The following is a 27,147-nucleotide window of genomic DNA, read 5'->3' as shown; positions in this document are numbered from 1 at the left end:
GTACTGCCCCATACTGCCCCCTACTGCCCCTTACTGCCCCCTACTGCCCCATACTGCCCCATACTGCCCCCTACTGCCCCGTACTGCCCTCTACTGCCCCATACTGCCCCATACTGCCCCTTACTGCCCCTACTGCCCCTTACTGCCCCCTACTGCCCCGTACGGCCCTGTCCTGCCCTGTAGACACTGGATGTCTGTAATGATGGAAGTCAAATACCAGTAGGTCTGACTGGGTCGATGGTGATATCTATACCAGTACATCTGACTGGGTCGATGGTGATATCTATACCAGTACATCTGACTGGGTCGACGGTGATATCTATACCAGTACATCTGACTGGGTCGATGGTGATATCTATACCAGTACATCTGACTGGGTCGACGGTGATATCTATACCAGTACATCTGACTGGGTCGATGGTGATATCTATACCAGTACATCTGACTGGGTCGACGGTGATATCTATACCAGTACATCTGACTGGGTCGATGGGTGATATCTATACCAGTACATCTGACTGGGTCGATGGTGATATCTATACCAGTACATCTGACTGGGTCGATGGGTGATATCTATACCAGTACATCTGACTGGGTCGACGGTGATATCTATACCAGTACATCTGACTGGGTCGATGGTGATATCTATACCAGTACATCTGACTGGGTCGACGGTGATATCTATACCAGTACATCTGACTGGGTCGACGGTGATATCTATACCAGTACATCTGACTGGGTCGATGGTGATATCTATACCAGTACATCTGACTGGGTCGATGGTGATATCTATACCAGTACATCTGACTGGGTCGACGGTGATATCTATACCAGTACATCTGACTGGGTCGATGGTGATATCTATACCAGTACATCTGACTGGGTCGACGGTGATATCTATACCAGTACATCTGACTGGGTCGATGGGTGATATCTATACCAGTACATCTGACTGGGTCGATGGGTGATATCTATACCAGTACATCTGACTGGGTCGATGGTGATATCTATACCAGTACATCTGACTGGGTCAATGGTGATATCTATACCAGTACATCTGACTGGGTCGACGGTGATATCTATACCAGTACATCTGACTGGGTCGATGGTGATATCTATACCAGTACATCTGACTGGGTCGACGGTGATATCTATACCAGTACATCTGACTGGGTCGATGGGTGATATCTATACCAGTACATCTGACTGGGTCGATGGGTGATATCTATACCAGTACATCTGACTGGGTCGACGGTGATATCTATACCAGTACATCTGACTGGGTCGATGGTGATATCTATACCAGTACATCTGACTGGGTCGACGGTGATATCTATACCAGTACATCTGATTGGGTCGATGGTGATATCTATACCAGTACATCTGATTGGGTCGATGGTGATATCTATACCAGTACATCTGACTGGGTCGACGGTGATATCTATACCAGTACATCTGACTGGGTCGATGGTGATGAGTTCCCTGTATAATATGGTGATATCTATACCACTGTATAATATGGTGTACTGGGTTGATGGTGTACTGGGTTGATGGTGTACTGGGTTGATGGTGTACTGGGTTGATGGTGTACTGGGTTGATGGTGTACTGGGTTGATGGTGTACTGGGTTGATGGTGTACTGGGTTGATGTTGTACTGCAGTCCAGGGAGACAGTAGGGTTTATCACAATGCTGCATCGAATAGGGCATTACTGGTTGTTTTAACTGGGCCTGACACGGGGTGCATAGTTAACACGGGGTGACATGGGGTGACATAGTTAACACGGGGTGACACGGGGTGACATAGTTAACACGGGGTGACATGGGGTGCCATAGTTAACACAGGGTGACATAGTTAACACGGGGTGACATAGTTAACATGGGGTGATATGGGGTGACATAGTTAACACGGGGTGACACGGTGTGACATAGTTAACACGGGGTGACATAGTTAACACGGGGTAACACGGGGTGACATAGTTAACACGGGGTGAGTGTTTCTTATTGTTCAACTCAAGGTAGTCCCCTTCCTGTTGTCTTCCATTGGAACACGACCCCAGGGGTCACAGCTGCTGTTGGAAATGAAACGTGATGCGGACACTGAGGTAGATGCCTTCAATCAATTAACAGAGATACAGCATTCTGATTAAAAAACTAAAAAACAATCAATCATTTAAAATGATACAAATTAAAAAATAAAATTAATAATTTAAATGTTTTAAAAAATCAAACAATCATTAAAATGATAAAAATTTAAAAAACAATCAATCATTTAAAATGATAAAAATTTAAAAAAAAAATTAATAATTTAAATGTTTTAAAAAATCAAACAATCAATCATTAAAATGATAAAAATTTAAAAAACAATCAATCATTTAAAATGATTTTAAAAAAATTATTTAATTAATAATTTAAATGTTTTAAAAAAACAAGCAATCATTTAAATGATTTTTTTAAAAACAATCAATCATTTAAATGATAAAAAAAAAAAAAATTTATTTTAAACAACAACATATAAACATTCGTCAAAACACCTGCAGCAGATTCATACTGATGATGTCATATCCCTGCGCGGAAAATGGGGGGGTTTAACGCCGTGTTCACTTGCTAGTCGGAACTAGGAAATTCAGACTTTCTAACTGGTTGAACGCGGGCGCGTGTGTAACCACAACCAGTTAGCATGTCTGAAATGTCCAAGTTCCGATTAGCACGTGAACACGGAACGGGATTGTTTTGAAAGGAAGCCATTTTGTTTTTAGTCACCCTCTACCTGCCTGCCATGTTCTCATCAAGGCAAAACATTTTATCAACATAAAAGAAATGTAAAAAAAAACAAACATAATTGAATGTTATAAATCTATCAAATAAAATCTCCAGTTTTAAACCAATCCCTTTTTCATATAAAACATATATATATATATTTATCATACCTTTAAAAAAAATATAGATTTAACAATGAAGCAACTCCACCAGCCAACAGAGCCGAGAAGAACAAGATACATATTTTTAGAACAGTTTGTTGACACAGAATTAAAACTATGATCTGCCTTTATTTCTGGTTTACATGCTGTACTTGTTTTCAAGAATATGTTTTGGTATAGAACATGATATTATTCAATGTCTGCATACAGAAAACCCCCGTCGTATTGTTGTCATATCTATACAGAACATTATATTATTCAATGTCTGCATACAGAAAACCCCCGTCGTATTGTTGTCATATCTATACAGAACATTATATTATTCAATGTCTGCATACAGAAAACCCCCCGTCGTATTGTTGTCATATCTATACAGAACATGATATTATTCAATGTCTGCATACAGAAAACCCCCGTCGTATTGTTGTCATATCTATACAGAACATGATATTATTCAATGTCTGCATACAGAAAACCCTCCGTCGTATTGTTGTCATATCTATACAGAACATGATATTATTCAATGTCTGCATACAGAAAACCCCCGTCGTATTGTTGTCATATCTATACAGAACATGATATTATTCAATGTCTGCATACAGAAAACCCCCCGTCGTATTGTTGTCATATCTATACAGAACACGATATTATTCAATGTCTGCATACAGAAAACCCCCGTCGTATTGTTGTCATATCTATACAGAACATTATATTAGTCAATGTCTGCATACAGAAAACCCTCCGTCGTATTGTTGTCATATCTATACAGAACATGATATTAGTCAATGTCTGCATACAGAAAACCCTCCGTCGTATTGTTGTCATATCTATACAGAACATTATATTATTCAATGTCTGCATACAGAAAACCCCCGTCGTATTGTTGTCATATCTATACAGAACATTATATTAGTCAATGTCTGCATACAGAAAACCCCCGTCGTATTGTTGTCATATCTATACAGAACACGATATTATTCAATGTCTGCATACAGAAAACCCCCGTCGTATTGTTGTCATATCTATACAGAACACGATATTATTCAATGTCTGCATACAGAAAACCCCCCGTCGTATTGTTGTCATATCTATACAGAACATGATATTATTCAATATCTGCATACAGAAAACCCCCGTCGTATTGTTGTCATATCTATACAGAACATGATATTATTCAATGTCTGCATACAGAAAACCCCCGTCGTATTGTTGTCATATCTATACAGAACATTATATTATTCAATGTCTGCATACAGAAAACCCCCGTCGTATTGTTGTCATATCTATACAGAACATGATATTATTCAATGTCTGCATACAGAAAACCCCCCGTCGTATTGTTGTCATTATCTGTCATATATTTTCACACACCTGTTTCTCAGCCTTAGAAGGAGTAAGTTGTCCCGGGGTCATGTTGAATACATTAAGCAAAGGGCACCAAGATCAGTGGGTTTACAAATGACTATACATTATTCACGTGTATGTGGAAGACGATTCAAGTAACGTCTTCTGTACATCTGTCTCTTTGTCTCCTGTCCTCTCTGCAGGTCATCAGAGCAGTGCTGCTTTCTCCTGTCCATATCAGACACAGTGTTGTCCACCTGGTTTAAATCTCTGTCTGTTTGTGTCCTCTCTTCTCTGCAGGTCATCAGAGCAGTGCTGGTGTCTCCTGTCCATATCAGACACAGTGTTGTCCACCTGGTTTAAATCTCTGTCTGTTTGTGTCCTCTCTTCTCTGCAGGTCATCAGAGCAGTGCTGGTGTCTCCTGTCCATATCAGACACAGTGTTGTCCACCTGGTTTAAATCTCTGTCAGTAATGTTGTCCACGTAGTTAAATCTGTGTCAGATGCATTGTGTATTCTATATCCTGTCAGGGATGTTATCCAGGTAGAGTATTCTATATCCTGTCAGTGATGTTGTATTCTATATCCTGTCAGTGATGTTATCCAGGTAGAGTATTCTATATCCTGTCAGTGATGTTATCCAGGTAGAGTATTCTATATCCTGTCAGTGATGTTATCCAGGTGGAGTATTCTATATCCTGTCAGGGATGTTATCCAGGTAGAGTATTCTATATCCTGTCAGTGATGTTGTCCAGGTAGAGTATTCTATATCCTGTCAGTGATGTTATCCAGGTAGAGTATTCTATATCCTGTCAGTGATGTTGTCCAGGTAGAGTATTCTATTTCCTGTCAGTGATATTGTATTCTATATCCTGTCAGTGATGTTGTCCAGGTGTTGTATTCTATATCCTGTCAGTGATGTTATCCAGGTAGAGTATTCTATTTCCTGTCAGTGATGTTATCCAGGTAGAGTATTCTATATCCTGTCAGTGATGTTATCCAGGTAGAGTATTCTATATCCTGTCAGTGATGTTGTCCAGGTAGAGTATTCTATTTCCTGTCAGTGATGTTGTATTCTATTTCCTGTCAGTGATGTTATCCAGGTAGAGTATTCTATATCCTGTCAGTGATGTTGTCCAGGTAGAGTATTCTATATCCTGTCAGGGATGTTATCCAGGTAGAGTATTCTATATCCTGTCAGTGATGTTGTATTCTATATCCTGTCAGTGATGTTGTCCAGGTAGAGTATTCTATATCCTGTCAGTGATGTTATCCAGGTAGAGTATTCTATTTCCTGTCAGTGATGTTATCCAGGTAGAGTATTCTATTTCCTGTCAGTGATGTTGTCCAGGTAGAGTATTCTATATCCTGTCAGTGATGTTGTCCAGGTAGAGTATTCTATATCCTGTCAGTGATGTTATCCAGGTAGAGTATTCTATATCCTGTCAGTGATGTTATCCAGGTAGAGTATTCTATATCCTGTCAGGGATGTTGTCCAGGTAGAGTATTCTATATCCTGTCAGTGATGTTGTCCAGGTAGAGTATTCTATATCCTGTCAGGGATGTTGTCCAGGTAGAGTATTCTATATCCTGTCAGTGATGTTATCCAGGTAGAGTATTCTATATCCTGTCAGGGATGTTGTCCAGGTAGAGTATTCTATATCCTGTCAGTGATGTTGTCCAGGTAGAGTATTCTATATCCTGTCAGTGATGTTATCCAGGTAGAGTATTCTATATCCTGTCAGTGATGTTGTATTCTATTTCCTGTCAGTGATGTTATCCAGGTAGAGTATTCTATTTCCTGTCAGGGATGTTATCCAGGTAGAGTATTCTATATCCTGTCAGTGATGTTATCCAGGTAGAGTATTCTATTTCCTGTCAGGGATGTTATCCAGGTAGAGTATTCTATATCCTGTCAGTGATGTTGTCCAGGTAGAGTATTCTATATCCTGTCAGGGATGTTGTCCAGGTAGAGTATTCTATATCCTGTCAGTGATGTTGTCCCTAATGGAAAGGCATGTCAGAGCCCTGTCCTCCAGTGAGTCATGTTTTCTCATCTTTTCCATTGTGAATTTCATCCGTTTCTCCTCTCAGAGGTAAAAGACAGTGATGGTGTTTTCTATCCGATGCTTGTTAGCTGAGGAGGTCTCCAGCGGTCGGAGGTTGGTATACCGCGGGGTGTTTCAGGAAGCGTCATACAGCAAAAGGACTGCTCATCTTTCACCACCTGAAAACCAGAGAAGAAAACAGTATTCTAGTTCCAGTAGACAGTGAGGTCCAGTTTGTGTTTTTCACCTAGATGTCTCCGTACTTTTTCAATCCCAATCCAGCCATTTAGTTTATAAATAACACATTGTTTCTCTTCAGGCTAATTATTTGACTTGGAATAGGAAAATGCCACACAAAGCTATAGTACCTATCGGTGCAGCTGTATGGCTCTGAATGGTCATATCGGACGGCAACAGGAACAGGAAATGAACCCACAGGAAAAAACCTTAAGACCATACCGTAGTGACACAGGGGACATAACCTCTGATGAGCTCTGAGCTAAACTCACTGTCAGGATGAATAACTTACAGTAGATGCTTTCGACATCACTGTGCCAAACCAGCCTGACATAGTGTAGAAGGGTTCTGACATAGTGTAGAAGGGTCCTGACATAGTGTAGAAGGGTCCTAACATAGTAGAGAAGGGTCCTGACATAGTGTAGAAGGGTCCTGACATAGTGTAGAAGGGTCCTGACATAGTAGAGAAGGGTCCTGACATAGTGTAGAAGGGTCCTGACATAGTGTAGAAGGGTCCTGACATAGTGTAGAAGGGTCCTGACATAGTGTAGAAGGCTCCTGACATAGTGTAGAAGGGTCCTGACATAGTAGAGAAGGGTCCTGACATAGTGTAGAAGGGTCCTGACATAGTGTAGAAGGGTCCTGACATAGATTAGAAGGGTCCTGACACCGTGGAGAAAGGTCCTGACATAGTGGAGAAGGGTCCTGACATAGTGGAGAAGGGTCCTGACATAGTGGAGAAGGGTCCTGACATAGTGTAGAAGGGTCCTGACATAGTGTAGAAGTGTCTTGACATAGTGTAGAAGGGTTCTGACAGTGTAAAAGGGTTCTGACACCATAGAAGGGTCCTGACATAGTGGAGAAGGGTCCTGACATAGTGTAGAAGGGTCCTGACATAGTGGAGAAAGGTCCTGACATAGTGGAGAAGGGTCCTGACATAGTGGAGAAGGTTCCTGACATAGTGTAGAAGGGTCCTGACATAGTGTAGAAGATTTCCTACATTGTAAAAGGGTCCTGACATAGTGTAGAAGGGTCCTGACATAGTGTAAAGGGTCCTGGCATAGTGTAGAAGGGTCCTGACATAGTGGAGAAGGGTCCTGACATAGTGTAGAAGATTTCCAACATTGTAGAAGGGTCCTGACATAGTGTAGAAGATTTCCTAAATTGTAAAAGGGTCCTGACATAGTGTAGAAGGGTCCTGACATAGTGTAAAGGGTCCTGGCATAGTGTAGAAGGGTCCTGTCATAGTGGAGAAGGGTCCTGACATAGTGTAGAAGATTTCCTACATTGTAAAAGGGTCCTGACATAGTGTAAAAGGATCCTGACATAGTGGAGAAGGGTCCTGACATAGTGTAGAAGATTTCCTACATTGTAGAAGGGTCCTGACATAGTGTAGAAGGGTCCTGACATAGTGTAGAAGATTTCCTACATTGTAGAAAGGTCCTGACATAGTGGAGAAGGGTCCTGACATAGTGGAGAAGGGTCCTGACATAGTGGAGAAGAGTCCTGACATAGTGTAGAAGATTTTCTACATTGTAGAAGGGTCCTGACATAGTGTAGAAGGGTCATGACATAGTGTAAAAGGGTCCTGACATAGTGAATAAGGGTCCTGACATAGTGTAAAAGGGTCCTGACATAGTGTAGAAGGGTCCTGACATAGTGTAGAAGGGTCCTGGCATAGTGTGGAAGGGTCCTGTCATAGTGGAGAAGGGTCCTGACATAGTGTAGAAGATTTCCTACATTGTAAAAAGGTCCTGACATAGTGTAAAAGGATCCTGACATAGTGGAGAAGGGTCCTGACATAGTGTAGAAGATTTCCTACATTGTAGAAAGGTCCTGACATAGTGGAGAAGGGTCATGACATAGTGTAAAAGGGTCCTGACATAGTGGAGAAGGGTCCTGACATAGTGAATAAGGGTCCTGACATAGTGTAAAAGGGTCCTGACATAGTGTAGAAGGGTCCTGACATAGTGTAGAAGGGTCCTGGCATAGTGTGGAAGGGTCCTGTCATAGTGGAGAAGGGTCCTGACATAGTGTAGAAGATTTCCTACATTGTAAAAAGGTCCTGACATAGTGTAAAAGGATCCTGACATAGTGGAGAAGGGTCCTGACATAGTGTAGAAGATTTCCTACATTGTAGAAAGGTCCTGACATAGTGGAGAAGGGTCATGACATAGTGTAAAAGGGTCCTGACATAGTGGAGAAGGGTCCTGACATAGTGTAGAAGGGTCCTGACATAGTGTAGAAGGGTCCTGACATAGATTAGAAGGGTCCTGACATAGTGTAGAAGGGTCCTGACATAGCATAGAAGGGTCCTGACATAGTGGAGAAGGGTCCTGACATAGTAGAGAAGGGTCCTGACATAGTGTAGAAAGTTTCCTACAGCGTAGAAGGGTCCTGACATAGTGTAGAAGGGTCCTGACATAGTGTAGAAGATTTCCTAATTGTAGAATGATCCTGACATAGTGTAAAAGGGTCCTGACATAGTGTAGAAGATTTCCTACATTGTAGAAGGGTCCTGACATAGTGTAAAAGGGTCCTGACATAGTGGAGAAGGGTCCTGACATAGTGTAGAAGATTTCCTAATTGTAGAATGATCCTGACATAGTGTAAAAGGGTCCTGACATAGTGGAGAAGGGTCCTGACATAGTGTAGAAGATTTCCTACTGTGTAGAAGGGTCCTGACATAGTGTAAAAGGGTCCTGACATAGTGTAGACGATTTCCTACAGTGTAGAAGGGTCCTGACATAGTGTAGAAGGGTCCTGACATAGTGTAAAAGGGTCCTGACATAGTGTAGAAGGGTCCTGACATAGTGTAGAAGATTTCCTACATTGTAGAAGGGTCCTGACATAGTGTAGAAGGGTCCTGACATAGTGTAGAAGGGTCCTGACATAGTGTAGAAGTGTCTTGACATAGTGTAGAAGGGTTCTGACAGTGTAAAAGGGTTCTGACAGTGTAGAAGGGTCCTGACATAGAGTAGAAGGGTCCTGACATAGTGGAAAAGGGTTATGACAGTGTAGAAGGGTCCTGACATAGTGTAGAAGGGTCCTGACATAGTGCAGAAGGGTCCTGACATAGTGTAAAATGGTCCTGACATAGTGGAGAAGGGTTCTGACAGTGTAGAAGGGTCCTGACAGTGTAGAAGGGTCCTGACATAGTGTAGAAGGGTCCTGACATAGTGCAGAAGGGTCCTGACATAGTGGAAAAGGGTTATGACAGTGTAGACGTGTCCTGACAGTGTAGAAGGGTTTGTTTTCTAAGAGCCCTCTGTTTTATTGACTGAGCTCTGAGAGATTTAGCTGCACTCACTTTGAGTTCTGGCACTCTCTTCCTCTCACTACTCTATATCCTTCATTGCCTCACCTCTCTCTCTATCTTTCTCTCTCTCTCTCTCTCTCCTCCTCTCTCTGTTTCTTTCTCTCTTTCTCTCTCTCTCGCTCTCTCTCTCTCTCCTCCTCTCGTTCTCTCTCTCTTTCTCTTCTAGTGTAGAAGATTTCCTAAAGTATAGAAGGGTCCTGACATAGTGTAGAAGGGTCCTGACATAGATTAGAAGGGTCCTGACATAGTGTAGAAGGGTCCTGACATAGTGTAGAAGGGTCCTGACATAGATTAGAAGGGTCCTGACATAGTGTAGAAGGGTCCTGACATAGCATAGAAGGGTCCTGACATAGTGGAGAAGGGTCCTGACATAGTAGAGAAAGTTTCCTACAGCGTAGAAGGGTCCTGACATAGTGTAGAAGGGTCCTGACATAGTGTAGAAGATTTCCTAATTGTAGAATGATCCTGACATAGTGTAAAAGGGTCCTGACATAGTGTAGAAGATTTCCTACATTGTAGAAGGGTCCTGACATAGTGTAAAAGGATCCTGACATAGTGGAGAAGGGTCCTGACATAGTGTAGAAGATTTCCTACATTGTAGAAAGGTCCTGACATAGTGGAGAAGGGTCATGACATAGTGTAAAAGGGTCCTGACATAGTGGAGAAGGGTCCTGACATAGTGAATAAGGGTCCTGACATAGTGTAAAAGGGTCCTGACATAGTGTAGAAGGGTCCTGACATAGTGTAGAAGGGTCCTGGCATAGTGTGGAAGGGTCCTGTCATAGTGGAGAAGGGTCCTGACATAGTGTAGAAGATTTCCTACATTGTAGAAAGGTCCTGACATAGTGGAGAAGGGTCATGACATAGTGTAAAAGGGTCCTGACATAGTGGAGAAGGGTCCTGACATAGTGTAGAAGGGTCCTGACATAGTGTAGAAGGGTCCTGACATAGATTAGAAGGGTCCTGACATAGTGTAGAAGGGTCCTGACATAGCATAGAAGGGTCCTGACATAGTGGAGAAGGGTCCTGACATAGTAGAGAAGGGTCCTGACATAGTGTAGAAAGTTTCCTACAGCGTAGAAGGGTCCTGACATAGTGTAGAAGGGTCCTGACATAGTGTAGAAGATTTCCTAATTGTAGAATGATCCTGACATAGTGTAAAAGGGTCCTGACATAGTGTAGAAGATTTCCTACATTGTAGAAGGGTCCTGACATAGTGTAAAAGGGTCCTGACATAGTGGAGAAGGGTCCTGACATAGTGTAGAAGATTTCCTAATTGTAGAATGATCCTGACATAGTGTAAAAGGGTCCTGACATAGTGGAGAAGGGTCCTGACATAGTGTAGAAGATTTCCTACTGTGTAGAAGGGTCCTGACATAGTGTAAAAGGGTCCTGACATAGTGTAGACGATTTCCTACAGTGTAGAAGGGTCCTGACATAGTGTAGAAGGGTCCTGACATAGTGTAAAAGGGTCCTGACATAGTGTAGAAGGGTCCTGACATAGTGTAGAAGATTTCCTACATTGTAGAAGGGTCCTGACATAGTGTAGAAGGGTCCTGACATAGTGTAGAAGGGTCCTGACATAGTGTAGAAGTGTCTTGACATAGTGTAGAAGGGTTCTGACAGTGTAAAAGGGTTCTGACAGTGTAGAAGGGTCCTGACATAGAGTAGAAGGGTCCTGACATAGTGGAAAAGGGTTATGACAGTGTAGAAGGGTCCTGACATAGTGTAGAAGGGTCCTGACATAGTGCAGAAGGGTCCTGACATAGTGTAAAATGGTCCTGACATAGTGGAGAAGGGTTCTGACAGTGTAGAAGGGTCCTGACAGTGTAGAAGGGTCCTGACATAGTGTAGAAGGGTCCTGACATAGTGCAGAAGGGTCCTGACATAGTGGAAAAGGGTTATGACAGTGTAGACGTGTCCTGACAGTGTAGAAGGGTTTGTTTTCTAAGAGCCCTCTGTTTTATTGACTGAGCTCTGAGAGATTTAGCTGCACTCACTTTGAGTTCTGGCACTCTCTTCCTCTCACTACTCTATCCTTCATTGCCTCACCTCTCTCTCTATCTTTCTCTCTCTCTCTCTCTCTCTCCTCCTCTCTCTGTTTCTTTCTCTCTTTCTCTCTCTCTCGCTCTCTCTCTCTCTCCTCCTCTCGTTCTCTCTCTCTTTCTCTTCTAGTGTAGAAGATTTCCTAAAGTATAGAAGGGTCCTGACATAGTGTAGAAGGGTCCTGACATAGATTAGAAGGGTCCTGACATAGTGTAGAAGGGTCCTGACATAGTGTAGAAGGGTCCTGACATAGATTAGAAGGGTCCTGACATAGTGTAGAAGGGTCCTGACATAGCATAGAAGGGTCCTGACATAGTGGAGAAGGGTCCTGACATAGTAGAGAAAGTTTCCTACAGCGTAGAAGGGTCCTGACATAGTGTAGAAGGGTCCTGACATAGTGTAGAAGATTTCCTAATTGTAGAATGATCCTGACATAGTGTAAAAGGGTCCTGACATAGTGTAGAAGATTTCCTACATTGTAGAAGGGTCCTGACATAGTGTAAAAGGGTCCTGACATAGTGGAGAAGGATCCTGACATAGTGTAGAAGATTTCCTAATTGTAGAATGATCCTGACATAGTGTAAAAGGGTCCTGACATAGTGGAGAAGGGTCCTGACATAGTGTAGAAGATTTCCTACTGTGTAGAAGGGTCCTGACATAGTGTAAAAGGGTCCTGACATAGTGTAGAAGATTTCCTACTGTGTAGAAGGGTCCTGACATAGTGTAAAAGGGTCCTGACATAGTGTAGACGATTTCCTACTGTGTAGAAGGGTCCTGACATAGTGTAAAAGGGTCCTGACATAGTGTAGACGATTTCCTACAGTGTAGAAGGGTCCTGACATAGTGTAGAAGGGTCCTGACATAGTGTAAAAGGGTCCTGACATAGTGTAGAAGGGTCCTGAAATAGTGTAGAAGATTTCCTACATTTTAGAAGGGTCCTGACATAGTGTAGAAGGGTCCTGACATAGTGTAGAAGGGTCCTGACATAGTGTAGAAGTGTCTTGACATAGTGTAGAAGGGTTCTGACAGTGTAAAAGGGTTCTGACACCATAGAAGGGTCCTGACATAGTGGAAAAGGGTTATGACAGTGTAGAAGGGTCCTGACATAGTGTAGAAGGGTCCTGACATAGTGTAGAAGGGTCCTGACATAGTGTAAAAGGGTCCTGACATAGTGGAGAAGGGTCCTGACATAGTGTAGAAGATTTCCTAATTGTAGAATGATCCTGACATAGTGTAAAAGGGTCCTGACATAGTGGAGAAGGGTCCTGACATAGTGTAGAAGATTTCCTACTGTGTAGAAGGGTCCTGACATAGTGTAAAAGGGTCCTGACATAGTGTAGACGATTTCCTACAGTGTAGAAGGGTCCTGACATAGTGTAGAAGGGTCCTGACATAGTGTAAAAGGGTCCTGACATAGTGTAGAAGGGTCCTGACATAGTGTAGAAGATTTCCTACATTGTAGAAGGGTCCTGACATAGTGTAGAAGGGTCCTGACATAGTGTAGAAGGGTCCTGACATAGTGTAGAAGTGTCTTGACATAGTGTAGAAGGGTTCTGACAGTGTAAAAGGGTTCTGACAGTGTAGAAGGGTCCTGACATAGAGTAGAAGGGTCCTGACATAGTGGAAAAGGGTTATGACAGTGTAGAAGGGTCCTGACATAGTGTAGAAGGGTCCTGACATAGTGCAGAAGGGTCCTGACATAGTGTAAAATGGTCCTGACATAGTGGAGAAGGGTTCTGACAGTGTAGAAGGGTCCTGACAGTGTAGAAGGGTCCTGACATAGTGTAGAAGGGTCCTGACATAGTGCAGAAGGGTCCTGACATAGTGGAAAAGGGTTATGACAGTGTAGACGTGTCCTGACAGTGTAGAAGGGTTTGTTTTCTAAGAGCCCTCTGTTTTATTGACTGAGCTCTGAGAGATTTAGCTGCACTCACTTTGAGTTCTGGCACTCTCTTCCTCTCACTACTCTATCCTTCATTGCCTCACCTCTCTCTCTATCTTTCTCTCTCTCTCTCTCTCTCCTCCTCTCTCTGTTTCTTTCTCTCTTTCTCTCTCTCTCGCTCTCTCTCTCTCTCCTCCTCTCGTTCTCTCTCTCTTTCTCTTCTAGTGTAGAAGATTTCCTAAAGTATAGAAGGGTCCTGACATAGTGTAGAAGGGTCCTGACATAGATTAGAAGGGTCCTGACATAGTGTAGAAGGGTCCTGACATAGTGTAGAAGGGTCCTGACATAGATTAGAAGGGTCCTGACATAGTGTAGAAGGGTCCTGACATAGCATAGAAGGGTCCTGACATAGTGGAGAAGGGTCCTGACATAGTAGAGAAAGTTTCCTACAGCGTAGAAGGGTCCTGACATAGTGTAGAAGGGTCCTGACATAGTGTAGAAGATTTCCTAATTGTAGAATGATCCTGACATAGTGTAAAAGGGTCCTGACATAGTGTAGAAGATTTCCTACATTGTAGAAGGGTCCTGACATAGTGTAAAAGGATCCTGACATAGTGGAGAAGGGTCCTGACATAGTGTAGAAGATTTCCTACATTGTAGAAAGGTCCTGACATAGTGGAGAAGGGTCATGACATAGTGTAAAAGGGTCCTGACATAGTGGAGAAGGGTCCTGACATAGTGAATAAGGGTCCTGACATAGTGTAAAAGGGTCCTGACATAGTGTAGAAGGGTCCTGACATAGTGTAGAAGGGTCCTGGCATAGTGTGGAAGGGTCCTGTCATAGTGGAGAAGGGTCCTGACATAGTGTAGAAGATTTCCTACATTGTAGAAAGGTCCTGACATAGTGGAGAAGGGTCATGACATAGTGTAAAAGGGTCCTGACATAGTGGAGAAGGGTCCTGACATAGTGTAGAAGGGTCCTGACATAGTGTAGAAGGGTCCTGACATAGATTAGAAGGGTCCTGACATAGTGTAGAAGGGTCCTGACATAGCATAGAAGGGTCCTGACATAGTGGAGAAGGGTCCTGACATAGTAGAGAAGGGTCCTGACATAGTGTAGAAAGTTTCCTACAGCGTAGAAGGGTCCTGACATAGTGTAGAAGGGTCCTGACATAGTGTAGAAGATTTCCTAATTGTAGAATGATCCTGACATAGTGTAAAAGGGTCCTGACATAGTGTAGAAGATTTCCTACATTGTAGAAGGGTCCTGACATAGTGTAAAAGGGTCCTGACATAGTGGAGAAGGGTCCTGACATAGTGTAGAAGATTTCCTAATTGTAGAATGATCCTGACATAGTGTAAAAGGGTCCTGACATAGTGGAGAAGGGTCCTGACATAGTGTAGAAGATTTCCTACTGTGTAGAAGGGTCCTGACATAGTGTAAAAGGGTCCTGACATAGTGTAGACGATTTCCTACAGTGTAGAAGGGTCCTGACATAGTGTAGAAGGGTCCTGACATAGTGTAAAAGGGTCCTGACATAGTGTAGAAGGGTCCTGACATAGTGTAGAAGATTTCCTACATTGTAGAAGGGTCCTGACATAGTGTAGAAGGGTCCTGACATAGTGTAGAAGGGTCCTGACATAGTATAGAAGTGTCTTGACATAGTGTAGAAGGGTTCTGACAGTGTAAAAGGGTTCTGACAGTGTAGAAGGGTCCTGACATAGAGTAGAAGGGTCCTGACATAGTGGAAAAGGGTTATGACAGTGTAGAAGGGTCCTGACATAGTGTAGAAGGGTCCTGACATAGTGCAGAAGGGTCCTGACATAGTGTAAAATGGTCCTGACATAGTGGAGAAGGGTTCTGACAGTGTAGAAGGGTCCTGACAGTGTAGAAGGGTCCTGACATAGTGTAGAAGGGTCCTGACATAGTGCAGAAGGGTCCTGACATAGTGGAAAAGGGTTATGACAGTGTAGACGTGTCCTGACAGTGTAGAAGGGTTTGTTTTCTAAGAGCCCTCTGTTTTATTGACTGAGCTCTGAGAGATTTAGCTGCACTCACTTTGAGTTCTGGCACTCTCTTCCTCTCACTACTCTATCCTTCATTGCCTCACCTCTCTCTCTATCTTTCTCTCTCTCTCTCTCTCTCTCCTCCTCTCTCTGTTTCTTTCTCTCTTTCTCTCTCTCTCGCTCTCTCTCTCTCTCCTCCTCTCGTTCTCTCTCTCTTTCTCTTCTAGTGTAGAAGATTTCCTAAAGTATAGAAGGGTCCTGACATAGTGTAGAAGGGTCCTGACATAGATTAGAAGGGTCCTGACATAGTGTAGAAGGGTCCTGACATAGTGTAGAAGGGTCCTGACATAGATTAGAAGGGTCCTGACATAGTGTAGAAGGGTCCTGACATAGCATAGAAGGGTCCTGACATAGTGGAGAAGGGTCCTGACATAGTAGAGAAAGTTTCCTACAGCGTAGAAGGGTCCTGACATAGTGTAGAAGGGTCCTGACATAGTGTAGAAGATTTCCTAATTGTAGAATGATCCTGACATAGTGTAAAAGGGTCCTGACATAGTGTAGAAGATTTCCTACATTGTAGAAGGGTCCTGACATAGTGTAAAAGGGTCCTGACATAGTGGAGAAGGATCCTGACATAGTGTAGAAGATTTCCTAATTGTAGAATGATCCTGACATAGTGTAAAAGGGTCCTGACATAGTGGAGAAGGGTCCTGACATAGTGTAGAAGATTTCCTACTGTGTAGAAGGGTCCTGACATAGTGTAAAAGGGTCCTGACATAGTGTAGAAGATTTCCTACTGTGTAGAAGGGTCCTGACATAGTGTAAAAGGGTCCTGACATAGTGTAGACGATTTCCTACTGTGTAGAAGGGTCCTGACATAGTGTAAAAGGGTCCTGACATAGTGTAGACGATTTCCTACAGTGTAGAAGGGTCCTGACATAGTGTAGAAGGGTCCTGACATAGTGTAAAAGGGTCCTGACATAGTGTAGAAGGGTCCTGAAATAGTGTAGAAGATTTCCTACATTTTAGAAGGGTCCTGACATAGTGTAGAAGGGTCCTGACATAGTGTAGAAGGGTCCTGACATAGTGTAGAAGTGTCTTGACATAGTGTAGAAGGGTTCTGACAGTGTAAAAGGGTTCTGACACCATAGAAGGGTCCTGACATAGTGGAAAAGGGTTATGACAGTGTAGAAGGGTCCTGACATAGTGTAGAAGGGTCCTGACATAGTGCAGAAGGGTCCTGACATAGTGTAGAAGTGTCCTGACATAGTGTAGAAGTGTCTTGACATAGTGTAGAAGGGTTTGTTTTCTAAGAGCCCTCTGTTTTATTGACTGAGCTCTGAGAGATTTAGCTGCACTCACTTTGAGTTCTGGCACTCTCTTCCTCTCACTACTCTATCCTTCATTGCCTCACCTCTCTCTCTATCTTTCTCTCTCTCTCTCTCTCCTCCTCTCTCTGTTTCTTTCTCTCTTTCTCTCTCTCTCGCTCTCTCTCTCTCTCCTCCTCTCGTTCTCTCTCTCTTTCTCTTCTAGTGTAGAAGATTTCCTAAAGTATAGAAGGGTCCTGACATAGTGTAGAAGGGTCCTGACATAGATTAGAAGGGTCCTGACATAGTGTAGAAGGGTCCTGACATAGCGTAGAAGGGTCCTGACATAGTGTAGAAGGGTCCTGACATAGTGTAGAAGGGTCCTGACATAGTGTAGAAGATTTCCTAAAGTGTAGAAGGGTCCTGACATAGTGTAGAAGGGTCCTGACATAGATTAGAAGGGTCCTGACATAGTGTAGAAGGGTCATGACATAGCGTAGAAGGGTCCTGACATAGTGGAGAAGGGTCCTGACATAGTAGAGAAGGGTCCTGACATAGTGTAGAAGTGTCTTGACATAGTGTAGAAGGGTTCTGACAGTGTAAAAGGGTTCTGACAGTGTAGAAGGGTCCTGACATAGTGTAGAAGGGTCCTGACATAGTGGAAAAGGGTTATGACAGTGTAGAAGGGTCCTGACATAGTGTAGAAGGGTCCTGACATAGTGCAGAAGGGTCCTGACATAGTGTAAAATGGTCCTGACATAGTGGAGAAGGGTTCTGACAGTGTAGAAGGGTCCTGACAGTGTAGAAGGGTCCTGACATAGTGTAGAAGGGTCCTGACATAGTGCAGAAGGGTCCTGACATAGTGGAAAAGGGTTATGACAGTGTAGACGTGTCCTGACAGTGTAGAAGGGTCCTGACATAGTGTAGAAGGGTCCTGACATAGATTAGAAGGGTCCTGACATAGTGTAGAAGGGTCCTGACATAGTGTAGAAGGGTCCTGACATAGTGTAGAAGGGTCCTGACATAGTGTAGAAGATTTCCTACTGTGTAGAAGGGTCCTGACATAGTGTAAAAGGGTCCTGACATAGTGTAGACGATTTCCTACAGTGTAGAAGGGTCCTGACATAGTGTAGAAGGGTCCTGACATAGTGTAAAAGGGTCCTGACATAGTGTAGAAGGGTCCTGACATAGTGTAGAAGATTTCCGACATTGTAGAAGGGTCCTGACATAGTGTAGAAGGGTCCTGACATAGTGTAGAAGGGTCCTGACATAGTGTAGAAGTGTCTTGACATAGTGTAGAAGGGTTCTGACAGTGTAAAAGGGTTCTGACACCATAGAAGGGTCCTGACATAGTGGAAAAGGGTTATGACAGTGTAGAAGGGTCCTGACATAGTGTAGAAGGGTCCTGACATAGTGCAGAAGGGTCCTGACATAGTGGAAAAGGGTTATGACAGTGTAGACGTGTCCTGACAGTGTAGAAGGGTTTGTTTTCTAAGAGCCCTCTGTTTTATTGACTGAGCTCTGAGAGATTTAGCTGCACTCACTTTGAGTTCTGGCACTCTCTTCCTCTCACTACTCTATCCTTCATTGCCTCACCTCTCTCTCTATCTTTCTCTCTCTCTCTCTCTCTCCTCCTCTCTCTGTTTCTTTCTCTCTTTCTCTCTCTCTCGCTCTCTCTCTCTCTCCTCCTCTCGTTCTCTCTCTCTTTCTCTTCTAGTGTAGAAGATTTCCTAAAGTATAGAAGGGTCCTGACATAGTGTAGAAGGGTCCTGACATAGATTAGAAGGGTCCTGACATAGTGTAGAAGGGTCCTGACATAGCGTAGAAGGGTCCTGACATAGTGGAGAAGGGTCCTGACATAGTAGAGAAGGGTCCTGACATAGTGTAGAAAGTTTCCTACAGCGTAGAAGGGTCCTGACATAGTGTAGAAGGGTCCTGACATAGTGTAGAAGATTTCCTAATTGTAGAATGATCCTGACATAGTGTAAAAGGGTCCTGACATAGTGGAGAACGGTCCTGACATAGTGTAGAAGGGTCCTGACATAGTGTAGAAGATTTCCTACATTGTAGAAGGGTCCTGACATAGTGGAGAAGGGTCCTGACATAGTGTAGAAGGGTCCTGACATAGTGTAGAAGATTTCCTACAGCGTAGAAGGGTCCTGACATAGTGGAGAAGGGTCCTGACATAGTGTAGAAGATTTCCTAATTGTAGAATGATCCTGACATAGTGTAAAAGGGTCCTGACATAGTGGAGAAGGGTCCTGACATAGTGTAGAAGGGTCCTGACATAGTGTAGAAGATTTCCTACATTGTAGAAGGGTCCTGACATAGTGGAGAAGGGTCCTGACATAGTGTAGAAGGGTCCTGACATAGTGGAGAAGGGTCCTGACATAGTGGAGAAGGGTCCTGACATACTGTAGAAGGGTCCTGACATAGTGGAGAAGGGTCCTGACATAGATTAGAAGGGTCCTGACATAGTGGAGAAGGGTCCTGACATAGCGTAGAAGGGTCCTGACATAGTGGAGAAGGGTCCTGACATAGTGTAGAAGTGTCTTGACATAGTGTAGAAGTGTCTTGACATAGTGTAGAAGGGTTCTGACAGTGTAAAAGGGTTCTGACACCATAGAAGGGTCCTGACATAGTGTAAAATGGTCCTGACATAGTGTAAAATGGTCCTGACATAGTGGAAAAGGGTTATGACAGTGTAGAAGGGTCCTGACATAGTGTAGAAGGGTCCTGACATAGTGCAGAAGGGTCCTGACATAGTGTAGAAGGGTTCTGACAGTGTAGACTGGTCCTGACATAGTGTAGAAGGGTCCTGACATAGTGCAGAAGGGTCCTGACATAGTGGAAAAGGGTTCTAACAGTGTAGACGTGTACTGACATTGTCGAAGGGATGGTTTTCTAAGAGCCCTCTGTTTTATTGACTGAGCTTTGAGAGATTTAGCTGCACTCACTGAGTTCTGGCACTCTCTTCCTCTCACTACTCTATCCTTCATTGCCTCACCTCTCTCTCTCTCTTTCTCTCTCTCTCCTCCTCTCGTTCTCTCTCACTTTCCTCCTCACTGTTTCCTCTTTCTCTTTCTCTTCTACTGTAGAAGATTTCCTACAGTGTAGAAGGGTCCTGACATAGTGTAGAAGGGTCCTGACATAGCGTAGAAGGGTCCTGACATAGTGGAGAAGGGTCCTGACATAGTAGAGAAGGCTCCTGACATAGTGTAGAAAGTTTCCTACAGCGTAGAAGGGTGCAGACATAGTGTAGAAGGGTCCTGACATAGATTAGAAGGGTCCTGACATAGTGGAGAAGGGTACTGACATAGTGGAGAAGGGTCCTGACATAGTGTAGAAGATTTCCTACATTGTAGAAGGGTCCTGACATAGTGTAAAAGGGTCCTGACATAGTGGAGAAGGGTCCTGACATAGTGTAGAAGATTTCCTAATTGTAGAATGATCCTGACATAGTGTAAAAGGGTCCTGACATAGTGGAGAAGGGTCCTGACATAGTGTAGAAGATTTCCTACATTGTAGAAGTGTCCTGACATAGTGTAAAAGGGTCCTGACATAGTGGAGAAGGGTCCTGACATAGTGTAGAAGATTTCCTAATTGTAGAATGATCCTGACATAGTGTAAAAGGGTCCTGACATAGTGGAGAAGGGTCCTGACATAGTGTAGAAGGGTCCTGACATAGTGTAGAAGATTTCCTACATTGTAGAAGGGTCCTGACATAGTGGAGAAGGGTCCTGCCATAGAGTAGAAGATTTCCTACATTGTGGAAGGGTCCTGACATAGTGTAGAAGGGTCCTGACATAGTGTAGAAGGGTCCTGACATAGTGGAGAAGGGTCCTGACATAGTGTAGAAGATTTCCTACAGTGTAGAAGTGTCCTGACATAGTGTAAAAGGGTCCTGACATAGTGTAGAAGGGTCCTGACATAGTGTAGACGATTTCCTACAGTGTAGAAGGGTCCTGACATAGTGTAGAAGGGTCCTGACATAGTGTAGAATATTTCGTACATTGTAGAAGGGTCCTGACATAGTGGAGAAGGGTCCTGCCATAGTGTAGAAGATTTCCTACATTGTGGAAGGGTCCTGACATAGTGTAGAAGGGTCCTTACATAGTGTAGAAGGGTCCTGACATAGTGGAGAAGGGTCCTGACATAGTGTAGAAGATTTCCTACAGTGTAGAAGTGTCCTGACATAGTGTAAAAGGGTCCTGACATAGTGTAGAAGGGTCCTGACATAGTGTAGACGATTTCCTACAGTGTAGAAGGGTCCTGACATAGTGTAGAAGGGTCCTGACATAGTGTAGAATATTTCCTACATTGTAGAAGGGTCCTGACATAGTGTAGAAGGGTCCTGACATAGTGTAGAAGGGTCCTGACATAGTGTAGAAGGGTTCTGACATAGTGTAGAAGGGTCCTGACATAGTGTAAAAGGGTCCTGACATAGTGTAGAAGGGTCCTGACATAGTGTAGAATTGACCTGACATAGTGTAGAAGTGTCTTGACATAGTGTAGAAGGGTTCCTACAGTGTAGAAGGGTCCTGACATAGTGTAGAAGTGTCTTGACATAGTGTAGAAGGGTTCCTACAGTGTAGAAGGGTCCTGACATAGTGTAGAAGGGTCCTGACATAGTGTAGAAGGGTCCTGACATAGTGGAGAAAGGTCCTGACATAGTGTAGAAGATTTCCTAATTGTAGAATGATCCTGACATAGTGTAAAAGGGTCCTGACATAGTGGAGAAGGGTCCTGACATAGTGTAGAAGATTTCCTACATTGTAGAAGGGTCCTGACATAGTGTAAAAGGGTCCTGACATAGTGGAGAAGGGTCCTGACATAGTGTAGAAGATTTCCTAATTGTAGAATGATCCTGACATAGTGTAAAAGGGTCCTGACATAGTGGAGAAGGGTCCTGACATAGTGTAGAAGATTTCCTACATTGTAGAAGGGTCCTGACATAGTGGAGAAGGGTCCTGACATAGTGTAGAAGATTTCCTACATTGTGGAAAGGTCCTGACATAGTGTAGAAGGGTCCTGACATAGTATAAAGGGTCCTGCCATAGTGGAGAAGGGTCCTGACATAGTGTAGAAGGGTCCTGACATAGTGGAGAAGGGTCCTGACATAGTGTAGAAGATTTCCTACTGTGTAGAAGGGTCCTGACATAGTGTAAAAGGGTCCTGACATAGTGTAGAAGGGTCCTGACATAGTGTAGACGATTTCCTACAGTGTAGAAGGGTCCTGACATAGTGTAGAAGGGTCCTGACATAGTGTAGAAGGGTCCTGACATAGTGTAGAAGTGCCTTGACATAGTGTAGAAGGGTCCTGACATAGTGTAGAAGGGTCCTGACATAGTGTAGAAGATTTCCTACTGTGTAGAAGGGTCCTGACATAGTGTAAAATGGTCCTGACATAGTGTAGAAGGGTCCTGACATAGTGTAGAAGATATCCTACAGTGTAGAAGGGTCCTGACATAGTGTAAAATGGTCCTGACATAGTGTAGAAGGGTTATGACAGTGTAAAAGGGTTCCTACAGTGTAGAAGGGTCCTGACATAGTGTAAAATGGTCCTGACATAGTGGAAAAGGGTTATGACAGTGTAGAAGGGTCCTGACATAGTGTAGAAGGGTCCTGACATAGTGCAGAAGGGTCCTGACATAGTGTAGAAGGGTCCTGACATAGTGCAGAAGGGTCCTGACATAGTGTAGACGGGTCCTGACATAGTGGAGAAGGGTCCTGACATAGATTAGAAGGGTCCTGACATAGTGTAGAAGGGTCCTGACATAGATTAGAAGGGTCCTGACATAGTGTAGAAGGGTCCTGACATAGCGTAGAAGGGTCCTGACATAGTGGAGAAGGGTCCTGACATAGTAGAGAAGGCTCCTGACATAGTGTAGAAAGTTTCCTACAGCGTAGAAGGGTCCTGACATAGTGTAGAAGGGTCCTGACATAGTGTAGAAGATTTCCTAATTGTAGAATGATCCTGACATAGTGTAAAAGGGTCCTGACATAGTGGAGAAGGGTCCTGACATAGTGTAGAAGGGTCCTGACATAGTGTAGAAGATTTCCTACATTGTAAAAGGGTCCTGACATAGTGGAGAAGGGTCCTGACATAGTGTAGAAGGGTCCTGACATAGTGGAGAAGGGTCCTGACATAGTGGAGAAGGGTCCTGACATAGTGTAGAAGGGTCCTGACATAGTGGAGAAGGGTCCTGACATAGATTAGAAGGGTCCTGACATAGTGGAGAAGGGTCCTGACATAGCGTAGAAGGGTCCTGACATAGTGGAGAAGGGTCCTGACATAGTGTAGAAGTGCCTTGACATAGTGTAGAAGTGTCTTGACATAGTGTAGAAGGGTTCTGACAGTGTAAAAGGGTTCTGACACCATAGAAGGGTCCTGACATAGTGTAAAATGGTCCTGACATAGTGTAAAATGGTCCTGACATAGTGGAAAAGGGTTATGACAGTGTAGAAGGGTCCTGACATAGTGTAGAAGGGTCCTGACAGTGTCGAAGGGATGGTTTTCTAAGAGCCCTCTGTTTTATTGACTGAGCTTTGAGAGATTTAGCTGCACTCACTGAGTTCTGGCACTCTCTTCCTCTCACTACTCTATCCTTCATTGCCTCACCTCTCTCTCTATCTTTCTCTCTCTCTCTCTCCTCCTCTCTCAGTTTCTTTCTCTCTTTCTCTCTCTCTCGCTCTCTCTCTCTCTCCTCCTCTCGTTCTCTCTCTCTTTCCTCCTCTCTGTTTCCTCTTTCTCTTTCTCTTCTAGTGTAGAAGATTTCCTAAAGTGTAGAAGGGTCCTGACATAGTGTAGAAGGGTCCTGACATAGCGTAGAAGGGTCCTGACATAGTGGAGAAGGGTCCTGACATAGTAGAGAAGGCTCCTGACATAGTGGAGAAGGGTACTGACATAGTGGAGAAGGGTACTGACATAGTGGAGAAGGGTCCTGACATAGTGTAGAAGATTTCCTAATTGTAGAATGATCCTGACATAGTGTAAAAGGGTCCTGACATAGTGGAGAAGGGTCCTGACATAGTGTAGAAGGGTCCTGACATAGTGTAGAAGGGTCCTGACATAGTGTAGAAGATTTCCTAATTGTAGAATGATCCTGACATAGTGTAAAAGGGTCCTGACATAGTGGAGAAGGGTCCTGACATAGTGTAGAAGGGTCCTGACATAGTGTAGAAGATTTCCTACATTGTAGAAGGGTCCTGACATAGTGGAGAAGGGTCCTGCCATAGTGTAGAAGATTTCCTACATTGTGGAAGGGTCCTGACATAGTGTAGAAGGGTCCTGACATAGTGTAGAAGGGTCCTGACATAGTGGAGAAGGGTCCTGACATAGTGTAGAAGGGTCCTGACATAGTGTAGACGATTTCCTACAGTGTAGAAGGGTCCTGACATAGTGTAGAAGGGTCCTGACATAGTGTAGAAGATTTCCTACATTGTAGAAGGGTCCTGACATAGTGTAGAAGGGTCCTGACATAGTGTAGAAGGGTCCTGACATAGTGTAGAAGGGTCCTGACATAGTGTAGAATTGACCTGACATAGTGTAGAAGTGTCTTGACATAGTGTAGAAGGGTTCCTACAGTGTAGAAGGGTCCTGACATAGTGTAAAATGGTCCTGACATAGTGGAAAAGGGTTATGACAGTGTAGAAGGGTCCTGACATAGTGTAGAAGGGTCCTGACATAGTGTAGAAGGGTCCTGACATAGTGTAGAAGGGTCCTGACATAGTGGAGAAGGGTCCTGACATAGTGTAGAAGATTTCCTACAGTGTAGAAGTGTCCTGACATAGTGTAAAAGGGTCCTGACATAGTGTAGAAGGGTCCTGACATAGTGTAGACGATTTCCTACAGTGTAGAAGGGTTCTGACATAGTGTAGAAGGGTCCTGACATAGTGTAGAAGATTTCCTACATTGTAGAAGGGTCCTGACATAGTGTAGAAGGGTCCTGACATAGTGTAGAAGGGTCCTGACATAGTGTAGAAGGGTCCTGACATAGTGTAGAATTGACCTGACATAGTGTAGAAGTGTCTTGACATAGTGTAGAAGGGTTCCTACAGTGTAGAAGGGTCCTGACATAGTGTAAAATGGTCCTGACATAGTGGAAAAGGGTTATGACAGTGTAGAAGGGTCCTGACATAGTGTAGAAGGGTCCTGACATAGTGTAGAAGGGTCCTGACATAGTGCAGAAGGGTCCTGACATAGTGGAAAAGGGTTATGACAGTGTAGACGTGTCCTGACAGTGTCGAAGGGATGGTTTTCTAAGAGCCCTCTGTTTTATTGACTGAGCTCTGAGAGATTTAGCTGCACTCACTGAGTTCTGGCAATCTCTTCCTCTGACTACTCTATCCTTCATTGCCTCACCTCTCTCTCCTCCTCTCTCCTCCTCTCTCTGTTTCTTTCTCTCTTTCTCTCTTTCTCTCTCTCGCTCTCTCTCTCTCTCCTCCTCTCGTTCTCTCTCTCTCTCCTCCTCTCTGTTTCCTCTCTCTCTTTCTCTTCTAGTGTAGAAGATTTCCTACATTGTAGAAGGGTCCTGACATAGTAGAGAAGGGTCCTGACATAGTGTAGAAAGGTCCTGACATAGTGTAGAAGGGTCCTGACATAGTGTAGAAGGGTCCTGACATAGTGTAGAAGGGTTCTGACATAGTGTAGAAGGGTCCTGACATAGTGTAAAAGGGTCCTGACATAGTGTAGAAGGGTCCTGACATAGTGTAGAAAGGTCCTGACATAGTGTAGAAGGGTCCTGACATAGTGGAGAAAGGTCCTGACATAGTGTAGAAGATTTCCTAATTGTAGAATGATCCTGACATAGTGTAAAAGGGTCCTGACATAGTGGAGAAGGGTCCTGACATAGTGTAGAAGATTTCCTACATTGTAGAAGGGTCCTGACATAGTGTAAAAGGGTCCTGACATAGTGGAGAAGGGTCCTGACATAGTGTAGAAGATTTCCTAATTGTAGAATGATCCTGACATAGTGTAAAAGGGTCCTGACATAGTGGAGAAGGGTCCTGACATAGTGTAGAAGATTTCCTACATTGTAGAAGGGTCCTGACATAGTGGAGAAGGGTCCTGCCATAGTGTAGAAGATTTCCTACATTGTGGAAGGGTCCTGACATAGTGTAGAAGGGTCCTGACATAGTATAAAGGGTCCTGGCATAGTGGAGAAGGGTCCTGACATAGTGTAGAAGGGTCCTGACATAGTGGAGAAGGGTCCTGACATAGTGTAGAAGATTTCCTACTGTGTAGAAGGGTCCTGACATAGTGTAAAAGGGTCCTGACATAGTGTAGAAGGGTCCTGACATAGTGTAGACGATTTCCTACAGTGTAGAAGGGTCCTGACATAGTGTAGAAGGGTCCTGACATAGTGTAGAAGGGTCCTGACATAGTGTAGAAGTGCCTTGACATAGTGTAGAAGGGTCCTGACATAGTGTAGAAGGGTCCTGACATAGTGTAGAAGATTTCCTACTGTGTAGAAGGGTCCTGACATAGTGTAGAAGGGTCCTGACATAGTGTAGAAGATATCCTACAGTGTAGAAGGGTCCTGACATAGTGTAGAAGGGTCCTGACATAGTGTAAAAGGGTCCTGACATAGTGTAGAAGGGTCCTGACATAGTGTAGAAGTGTCTTGACATAGTGGAGAAGGGTTTGTTTTCTAAGAGCCCTCTGTTTTATTGACTGAGCTTTGAGAGATTTAGCTGCACTCACTTTGAGTTCTGGCACTCTCTTCCTCTCACTCCCTCTATCCTTCCTTGCCTCCCCTCTCTCTCTCTCTTCTCTCTCTCTCCTCCTCTCTCTGTTTCCTTCTATTCTCTCTCTCTCCTCCTCTCGCTCTCTCTCCCGCTCTCTCTACTCCTCTCGCTCTCTCTGTCTCTCTCGTCCTCTCTCTGTTTCCTCTCTCTCCTCCTCTCGCTCTCTCTGTCTCTCTCCTCTCTCTCTTTCTCTTCTTCTCTCTCTCTCTTTCATTCTCTCTCTCTCCCTCCACTATCTCTCTCCATCTCTCTTCTTCTCTCTCTCTGCTATGTCCTTCCTGCAGCATT

The 27,147-nt window shown here is 43.8% G+C and overlaps 1 long non-coding RNA gene across 1 annotated transcript in view; it reads right to left on the bottom strand.

Moving 5' to 3' along the window:
* Positions 1–429: 429 nt before the first annotated feature.
* Positions 430–27,147, bottom strand: part of LOC123728299 (uncharacterized) — a 37,941-nt gene continuing 11,223 nt past the window's right edge. The window contains exon 2 of the long non-coding RNA XR_006760214.1: positions 430–6,490. This is a non-coding gene — a long non-coding RNA (uncharacterized lncRNA). The remainder of the gene's footprint in view (positions 6,491–27,147) is intronic.

This window comes from Salmo salar, chromosome ssa17 (genome assembly GCF_905237065.1).
Source record: "Salmo salar chromosome ssa17, Ssal_v3.1, whole genome shotgun sequence".
In the NCBI taxonomy this organism is placed as follows: domain Eukaryota; kingdom Metazoa; phylum Chordata; class Actinopteri; order Salmoniformes; family Salmonidae; genus Salmo; species Salmo salar.
The sequence above is the reverse complement of the archived record's forward strand: the minus strand, read 5'-3'. Positions and strand labels throughout refer to the sequence as shown.